Genomic DNA, 10,186 nt, shown 5'->3' on the forward strand with positions numbered 1-10,186 from the left:
TGAACTGAATGTGTTTGTATATAAACCTTGAACTATCTTATTAGAACAAAGCCAAGGCCAAATTGTAAAATCCAAACAGGTAGAGAAATACATACATTTTATAATTTTTGTTTAGTACAAAATGTAATACTTACTATTATGTGTTCAATGATTCATTGGAATTTCCGGATCTTTCCCGTATTTCAAATCGACGAATCTACCTTGACTTTATGTTAAGACTATTAAGGATAATAATTAATATTTTTGTTTTTGAAAATTACAATTCCAAATTCAATTTGGCCAATTAAAAAAAATTCATGAAAGTGGGTAATGACGTAATGAGTTCTATTAAATTAATTCAATATTCAATAACCTAGAGGTCGAACCATAGATGTAGCATGAGATGTAGAAAAAGAACTCCCGGAAAATAAGCGAAGTTGATCTTTTAAAGTTTAGTGTGGATGTTGTTTGCTAGGAATCCACAAATAAGGGGACAAAAAAATGTAAACAACGTTTGAACTTTTCTCATTTTCGCCACGTGCATTCATTGTTCCTTTTTCATTTCAACTGCTCAACATTCAGTTTCGTACATTATAGCTGCTCTTATGGCCTGTTTTATAGAATTTTCCCTTCAGCTTTATTGGAATTTTATATTTGTATATACATATATATGTATACTTATATTTAAAATTTCCAGAACGTCAACCTTAGAGTTCAAATTTTCCTAACACAGCTAATAATACGAAACTCATACGAAACTGTTCGATCTTTCATAGGCGTCAACATGGTAGAATAATCAGAAAAATGTAATCATCATTATATTGGGAATTTTAGAATTTTATTGATTAAATAACCAAAAATATTTGTTATTATTAATAATATAAATTTTATGAAATAACTCTTTGTCTAATATTCCACAAAATAATAATTTTAATTAAATATATTAGACAATTGTACGCAACTGATATAGAAATACTTCAAATTTTTTGACAGTTCAGCGTGTTGTGTGCAAAATTGTTTAAAGTGTTGCCGCTTTTTTAAAGTAAGAATTTTGTTTATGTTTTGATTTCTTACACAATTTGATCATAATATATTATATATTAATAAATTGTATTTATAAATACATATTAAATTTAGGTTAATAACTTTAAAAACTAATTATTGTTGTGTATTGTGATTGTGCTATGCCAAAACAAATAAATAGTCTGTAAAAAGCTGATAAGCTTTCATATAAGATTATTTTGAACAAGAAATAATGGCGGGACGTTTTTATTATTCATGCTCTAAAAGTGGTAAGTTTAAAATTTAGAATATATAATTTTGTATTAAAATGTTTTCTTATGTATTTTTGGGTGTTGCAGTAATCTTAAAACTAAGTGTATTTACTGTTAATATAATAGTTTGACATATAGTTGACATTTTAAAAATTCCTCACTTAGTAACTATTCTGATGTTTTGGCAACGCTGTGGGGTTCTGACGTCGTAAATCTTGAATAACGTGCACAACGCGTGCACGCATTTTTATAGGAAAAATACTATATATATATATATATATATATATATATATATATATATATATATATATATATATATATATATATATATATATATATATATATATATATATATATATATATATATATATATATATATATATATATATATATATATATATATATATATATATATATATATATATATATATATATATATATATATATATATATATATATATATATATATATATATATATATATATATATATATATATATATATATATATATATATATATATATATATATATATATATATATATATATATATATATATATATATATATATATATATATATATATATATATATATATATATATATATATATATATATATATATATATATATATATATATATATATATATATATATATATATATATATATATATTATATATATATATATATATATATATATATATATATATATATATATATATATATATATATATATATATATATATATATATATATATATATATATATATATATATATATATATATATATATATATATATATATATATATATATATATATATATATATATATATATATATATATATATATATATATATATATATATATATATATATATATATATATATATATATATATATATATATATATATATATATATATATATATATATATATATATATTTACACGACCCGACTATAGCTCCTCTTTTCAAAATGCGGTTATAAGTCGTCTTCTAGAAGGAGTGAATATCTTTAAAATATTATTCGTGTATATTAATTTTTTTACAATTCTTATAATGTATCGAAAATAAAAACATTATAATTTTTTATACAATTACCAAATTAAAATCAATTGGTCTTCCATCTAAAATTACTATACATACCTCCTCCAATGTATATTAAATTAACAAAATAAATCTTTCTGCTATTCAAAATATACGTCAAAACTACATTACAGTGGTTTACTCCTCCAAATATAAATCAGAGACTAAACGACGGTGGATACGTAAACCAAATAATATATTAGAGTATATTTGGCGCGAAAAAATCTGTAAGCCTAACGATTTCTAACGTTTTGTTTTGCAGTGATAAAATATTCTTTATTCATATTACACGTGTAGTGCACTGGAAACTCTAGGTATGTACTTATATAATTTTTATTTTGTTACAGAACGGGTAATAAATACAATTTAATATTGTTTCAATTTAATAGGTAGTTGGATTGAACAAAACTACTAGATAATTATGCAAAATAATATATTTTCTGTCTTCTCCACATTACACATCAGATATTTTTGTACACTTTACAAATATATCTGAACTACATTTATAAACACATATTATACAGTGTATCAAGGGATTGATTTAACTATACATGTAATGGATCAAACATTTTTGAATCTCGTTTTGATATTTTGGCGTCTCGGCTGGTTAGAGTTGCACAAGTTTGACTTGAATGTTTGAAATTGACTTGAGTTTGACTTAATTTCCAGTCAAACTCAAGTCAATCCTTCTGACAAATAATTCTTCTTCCTGTGTCACTCCTATCGGAGATTGGAAATCATCAAGGCTATCCTGACCTTGTTTACAGCTGACCTAAAGAGTTCATTAGTGGTGCAGCCAAAAAACTCTCTCAAATTCCGCAACCATTCTTTTACGGTCCAGATTCCGTTTTCCTTTTATTTTTCCTTGAATTATATTTTGAAGTAATGCGTATTTATGTCCTTTCATTAGGTGACCCAAATATTCTTTTCTTCATTTTATCGTTGGTAAAAATTTCTGGGTCTTTTCCTTTCCTTCTTAATAAGTTCCCAAGTATTTGTAACTTGATACTTTTTCAATTTGAATGCTGTTTATACTAATATATGCTGGTTGTGTCATGTTTTCACTGAAGACCATATACTTGTTTTTTTTATATTGATATTTATGCCATAATTGTTGCAAGCAATATTTATGTTTGTAAGTAATCGTTGTAATTCTTCTACTGTTCTTGCAACTAATACAGTGTCATCCGCGTATTCAATATTATTTACAACCTCTCCACTGATTACGATTCATTCGTTTGCTTGCAAAAGGGGTTTCTGGCAGATGCTTTCACTATAAACATTACATAGCAGCGGTGACAAGATGCCTCCCTGCCATACTCCTCTACGTATTTCTATTGCCTGTGATGTCTTATTTTCTATTTTTATGATATTTTCCTGATTCCAATATATATTGAGAATTATTCGCAGATCTTTATTATCTATGTCCTCTCTTTCAAGAATATCGCTTAGCTTATCATGGCGTACTCTGTCAAACTTTGGCAAATAATTCAAGTCAAGTCAAACTGGTCAATGGTTAAGGCATTGAAAATTCAAACTGTTTGTTAAACTAGTTTGAAAGAGTTTGAAAATAATTTATTTATTTTAGTAGATATACTTTTTTTTTCAAGATAAAAATAATATTAAGATGTCAATTTAGATAACAAAATTCGATTCAGGTCAGAATAGAGTCGTAAATTCAAGAAAATGATTCATTTACACGTAAAATTGCCTGCTTAGCAAGTTTCATTTTATCGGTGATAATTTTATGCCTTCTATCCTGTCAACGATATCATTTTTTTGTTTATTTAAATGTTGCATAGATTACGGCAAAAAATCCGTTGGATAGTTTTTTTATAATACCAAGTGTATCTGATTTAGTGAAATTGATCCGATTTTTGTGAAATTTTGTATTTTGACATAATTTCATATTTTGAAAAACTTTTATTAATATAATTTTGCCGTATTATTGACCGAAATGAAATTTTTTTTTCTCAACTGTCACGGACAACTTGAATTTTAAAAAGTAAACATGTGCTTGAAATTATTTTCAGATCAAGCAGGCCGGGACCCCAAAACATCAATACGAGCATAAAAAATTTGTATAAAAGTATAAGAGTATAAAAAAAAGTAGGGTTCAAATTTTTGCTCACTCAGTTAAACAATACTTAGATATTTTATCACCAGTATATTTTTAGGATGAAACCAATTCGTTTTTGTAATAGAGCGTTAAGTCCCGTAAAAATTAACCAATCAGTAAGCGAGAAAGTAAATTCAACTGAAATTCTTTCGGTAAGTTCCAGTTAGATATTTAAAAAAACATTGCTTATACTTAAATAAAAAAAAATATTTTGTAGATCAAAAGCTCTCGATTTTATAGTGGATCTAAAGAAAATATACTCCCTTGTAATTTTACACTACAAGAACAACATAACAAAGATGAAGATCAGTATAAAGTTGGTAAAAAAACCGCTAATGAAATATTACCGATTGAAAATTCTAATGCATCTGACATTTCTTCCGTAAGTTTAACATTTACGAGCATTTTATTCTCAAATATGAACGGTATGCGGCAAAATAAACAGTACTAAAATGCGTATGCCTCAGATTTGTATGTGTCATGCGCCGAAACGTATTAAGTGATTTCTGAACGACTTTATAACTTATGTGAATGTCATGATAATTTTAGGTGCTTCAGGATGGTTCTTAGTTTTGCAGAAAATTTTTTTATTGTGGAGTACTATTTTCGGTCATACGGAAAAGGTCGCGAAATCGGTCCAAAAAGCTTAAAATCGACAATAGTTTTAGCAGGACGGGCAATCTGTCACACGGTCAGTGCTCTTCGAATACTGTTCAGTGATTTTCCATACCCATCGCAATTATCAGGCCTAACCTAACTAACACCACATGATACGTACATATGGGGAATGCTGAAGGAGGCAGACCGATACAATGTCTGACATTCCGGAATAACAAACTCCAATTAGATTTTTTTAGTGCCAGAGGGCATCTTTAACATCTATTTTATCGGAAACGTCGTCGTGAATAATGTTGGTAAGGCTATATCATGTATACTAAATATATAGATATTCATATACATTTCAATATTCATTTCAGTACTGTTTATTTTACCGCCTACTGTATTTCCCTACTTCAGTCACTTTTTACTATGAAAAATAATTTTAGGAAATATCCTTAAGTTCTCCTCAATTTTATGGTTCACCTGACAGTATCTTCACACCTGAAGAAAGTGATAAAGATAACACAGATTCTCCAGACTTAGAAACTCTATCACCAGCTTCTGATGAAATGTTAGATTCCAATTATGTTCCCTTCGATGATTCTTCAGTAAGTGCAATAAAACTTTTAAAAGAATAAAATGTGTTGTGTACTCTGTAATATTGAAATGGATAACAGAAAAAATATAATATTTATTTAATTGGGTTTTTAGGAAAAGTCTTCAGGTTCTCCAGAAATAAATAATTTTTCTTCCCACTTTTGTCCAAAACAAGTTAACAAAGATGAGTTAAATATTGAGGTAAGTTTATTTCAAATATTTTAGCAATATAATTCAAAGCACATACTTTTTAGGAACAATCTAATTCACCTTCGTCTTCTGTCAGCCTAAATATCCATCAATATGTGGAAGAAACTTGCAATATAAATACGAAGTCTTTAAAAAAATCTGTTTTTTGTTACTTTTGTGAATCAGTTGTATTAAATTTTCCTAGACATATACAACGAAATCATCAAAGCGAATTAGAAGTTCAAAAAATTTTGGTTTACCCTCCAAGAAGTAAAACGAGAAAGCAATTGTTATTTGCTTTGAGAAAAAAGGGAAACTATTTGTTAGGTTCGGCAAATTTAAAACCAGTTAGGAAAGGATCTGCAGATACAAACTACCTACCGTGTGACCACTGCTTCGGCATGTATTCGGCAAAAAACTTATGGCGCCACAGAAAAATATGTAATCCTGATTCAATAACCAGAAATTCCCAATCACAAGCACAAAATTTCTTATTAAGGCACCTTAAATTGGACACTTATTTAAAAGAAACTGTTTTTCCTCGAATGCGAGCAGACAATGTATCACTCGTGGCTAAAAAAGATCCGCTCATTTGTGCGTTTGGCTCAAGATATTTGAAGATCCATAGAGAACAACACTTTATACCAGTAGCGTCAAGAAAAATGAGGGAATTAGCTAAAATTGTTATCGAACTAAGAAAAAATAGTTCCTCAATCAAAACGCTTTTTGACTCGTTGAAACCAGAATATTACGATTCTTTAGTTTTTGCTACTAAAATAGTTTCAAAATATGATAACGAGAGCAAAACTTTTAAAGCTCCATCATTTGCTAAAAATATTGGCACTACATTAAAACAGTGTTGTGATATAGCACTTATGCTTAATGCGAAAAAGTCTGAGTTTACAGTTAGAAGTGCCAGCGCTAAAGCTGACTTAAAATCTTTAATACAAATAATAGAAGGAAATTGGAAATATGATATTTCCAGTCAAGCTGCAAATGATTTAGACATGAAAAAATGGAACAAAGTGACGTTAATACCACTAGCAAGTGACCTTAAGCTATTGAAAAACTATCTCGTGCGAAGGGCAAATGAATCTTGTGATAAATTACAGAAAAATAATAATGATATTAATTCTTACATGTTTCTGTTAGAAACTATATATTGCCGTCTTATCTTATTAAATAGAAGGCGCCCTGGTGAATTAGAAAGAATGACCATACAGAGTTACATTAGCGCTAAAGATAATCAATGTTATGAAGAATTTTCTGAAGCAATTTCAGAAACCGAAAGAATTTTAATGAAAAGTTTTAGAAGAATAGTAATAAAAGGTAAAAGGGGACGTGGTGTACCCGTCCTAGTAAGTAAGGATGTACAAGAACACTTAGAAATGATTACAAAATGTAGAGATTTACTTTTAAAAACACCTAGTATTTACCTTTTTGTTAATCCAAAATTTGATAAACCAATTCGAGGGTATGAAGTAATGTCAAAATATGCTAAATTATGCGGAGCTAAAAATCCTAGTGCTCTTACATGTACAAGGCTGAGAAAACATCTAGCAACGCTAACCCAGTTGTTTACCATGTCGGAAAATGACATGGAGCAACTGGCTTCATTTATGGGGCACACATTAGGAATTCATCGATCTTCATATAGACTCCCCGATGACATTTATCAAACTGTAAAGATCTCTAAGTTGCTCCTGTTAATGGAGAAAGGTAAAGCAGGTCAATTCAAGGGAAAAAGTTTAGAAGAAATAGAGATAAATTTGGAAGAAGACATTATGGAAGATGATGATGGACATAATAACGAGGTATTTGGGGAACAAAAAAATGAAACCAATGATGTTATTGAATCAAAAGGTCCAGAAAGTTGTAATAATGAAAAAAAGGGAATATTGGATATGAAGGCAAAAAATAAAAAAAGGGTTTTAGTTCCATGGACAGAAAATCAGAAGAAAGTAGTCAAAATGTATTTTAAAACCCACATTAAACAAAAGAGGCCTCCTAAAAAATCGGAATGTGAAGATCTGATTTTAAAAAATCCTGATATATTAAAAAATAAAAATTGGCTCAAAATAAAGGTCTTCGTTCAAAATGAATATAAAAAGTGTTAAATGTCCAAGTTTTCGAAATTCAGTTTTTGCAATATATTCTGAGTTTTCGTTAAGTATTTTTATTTGTGTTTATATATTCAGTTTTGTTCATATTTTTATTATTTGTTTTTAAATATAAATAATGATTAAAATTAAATATTTATAACGAACATAGATACATGTTTTTTTTCGTTAGCCCTTGTTAAAAATTTACAAATGATTATCAATAATATATATATAGCCCTTAAATAATCAGATTCGTTTACAATATAACAAATACATTACATTTGAATTCATTTTTCGTTTTCACCATCACTTTTATTGTGAACAAAAACCTGTCTACTTTGATTCAGATTTTTTGTTAAAATATATATATTATATTACTTTAAATATTAAAGAAAGATTGGAAGACTATTAAGTAGTTTTCGAAACATTATTCCAGAGGAGGACTAAACCACCGTAATATAAAAATAGGAAGAACTAAGGTCGGTAAACTATAATTTGAATATACGTAACGAAATATACGCCGACGCTGGCGACACAACAAGTTATGTGGCGATCATATTGAACTAAAGTATTCAAACGTACAAAAACATGCAATAACTCATCCATCTGAAATTTTGCTCAATGGTTTAGAATGACGTTTAGACTTCTTTTATAATGATTGCGATAAGTCCTCCGTATACGGAGGACCTACCACAGTGGAGGACCTATTATATGTAAATTTCCTATATAAGGAGGAGCTATCCACTGGTGCGTATATATATATATATATATATATATATATATATATATATATATATATATATATATATACATATATATATATATATATATATATATATATACATATATATATATATATATATATATATATATATATATATATATGTATATATATATATATATATATATATATATGTATATATATATATGTATATATATATATATATATATATATATATATTTTCTCCCAGCGTATGAAGTGAGCCACATATCAAAAGAAACTGCGGTTGATGTGAGGTCCTATACAAAGTGAGGTCCAGTATATGGACCTCACTTAGTCAATCAATGTAAGACTTTTTCGTAGACATGTACTGATAGCAAAAACTGTTTTTTTACAAAAAAAAGTGGGACCTCATTTTGTATGGTCCACATCAATTTTTAGTTCAGAGATTTTCCGCATAGAGGCGCTGACTTTGGCGTATATTTTCTAAATGTATATTCTATGCCCTGTTGAATAACTTACGATACACATAGTGAGGACCATCTTTAAAACAGTGGATCGTCGCATAAATTCACACAGTACAAAAATGTTTAATACTTTAATCCTTTTTGAGAGCGTAGGCGCAAAATTTCGGTCGAATTCTTTTTAAACGCATTTATTTTTTTTGGATCCTGAGAAAACTAATAAGTATTTTTAAAAAATTTAAACACAGAATAAAAGACTACATTACTGCCGAGGGCAGAAAGTCCCTTATAATAAACAAAGATTTTCTTTATAATAAACAAAAAGTTTCTTTTGAATGATATATTTAAAATAAAAAATCAGACTAAACTTTTTTTCACCTCTGTGACTTATTAAAATAAATATTATAGAAGTTCTTGGGGACTTTCGACCATAGATAATACAGTAATATTTCATTCTGCGTTTAAATTTTTCAAAAATACTTAATAGTTTCCGCAGGATTCGAAAAAAAACGAACGCATTTAAAAATGATTCGAGCGAAATTTTGCGCCCATGTTCTCAGAAAGGCTTAAAATAATATAAATTTTTGTAATCAGTATTTCAAAAGCTTTTAAATGAGGTGTCACATGATGTACTGAACATTGTCGCTATAATATACTATGATTATTTTAAATACGAGCGTTTTTCTTATGTGCTAAAAATAAATAAGTTATATCCAGCATAGTGTTAGCAAATAAAGATACGTTTTTTGTTTGATAATTTTGTCCCTGAGGGCCAAAAGTAATTCTATATTTTTAGACATACCTTCTGTAAATAACACAGGAACTCCCCGTCCTCGTTTTTCCTTTATCACTATTCGCTTGAAAGCTTTCATGAGAATTCTCTCACTCTAACTGATACAACTATCAAATTCTGTAGAGGTTTGATTGTTGATATTGTTGTGTAGCAATTTACTGTCATTCTTTGTAGTTCACCTACTCTTCGTCTGTTCAGTAATATCGACGGTGTCACGACAGAAAGGCATAAGCGCCATTGACAGTTTTTTTCAGGAGACACAAAA

General features: G+C 27.8%; 1 protein-coding gene across 2 annotated transcripts in view; it reads right to left on the reverse strand.

The window, feature by feature from the left end:
• The window catches only part of LOC140446846 (BTB/POZ domain-containing protein 3), a 2,408-nt gene extending 1,854 nt beyond the window's left edge, over positions 1–554 (reverse strand). Inside the window, exon 1 of one of the 2 annotated variants that reach the window (XM_072539425.1) lies at positions 135–554. The gene's annotated coding sequence lies outside the window, so the exon portion shown is untranslated. Of the gene's footprint in view, positions 104–134 lie in introns of those variants that run through there. The other variant, XM_072539424.1, reaches the window with a different exon arrangement.
• Positions 555–10,186: the final 9,632 nt, after the last annotated feature.

The sequence above is a fragment of the Diabrotica undecimpunctata genome, chromosome 7 (genome assembly GCF_040954645.1).
Source record: "Diabrotica undecimpunctata isolate CICGRU chromosome 7, icDiaUnde3, whole genome shotgun sequence".
Lineage (NCBI taxonomy): Eukaryota > Metazoa > Arthropoda > Insecta > Coleoptera > Chrysomelidae > Diabrotica > Diabrotica undecimpunctata.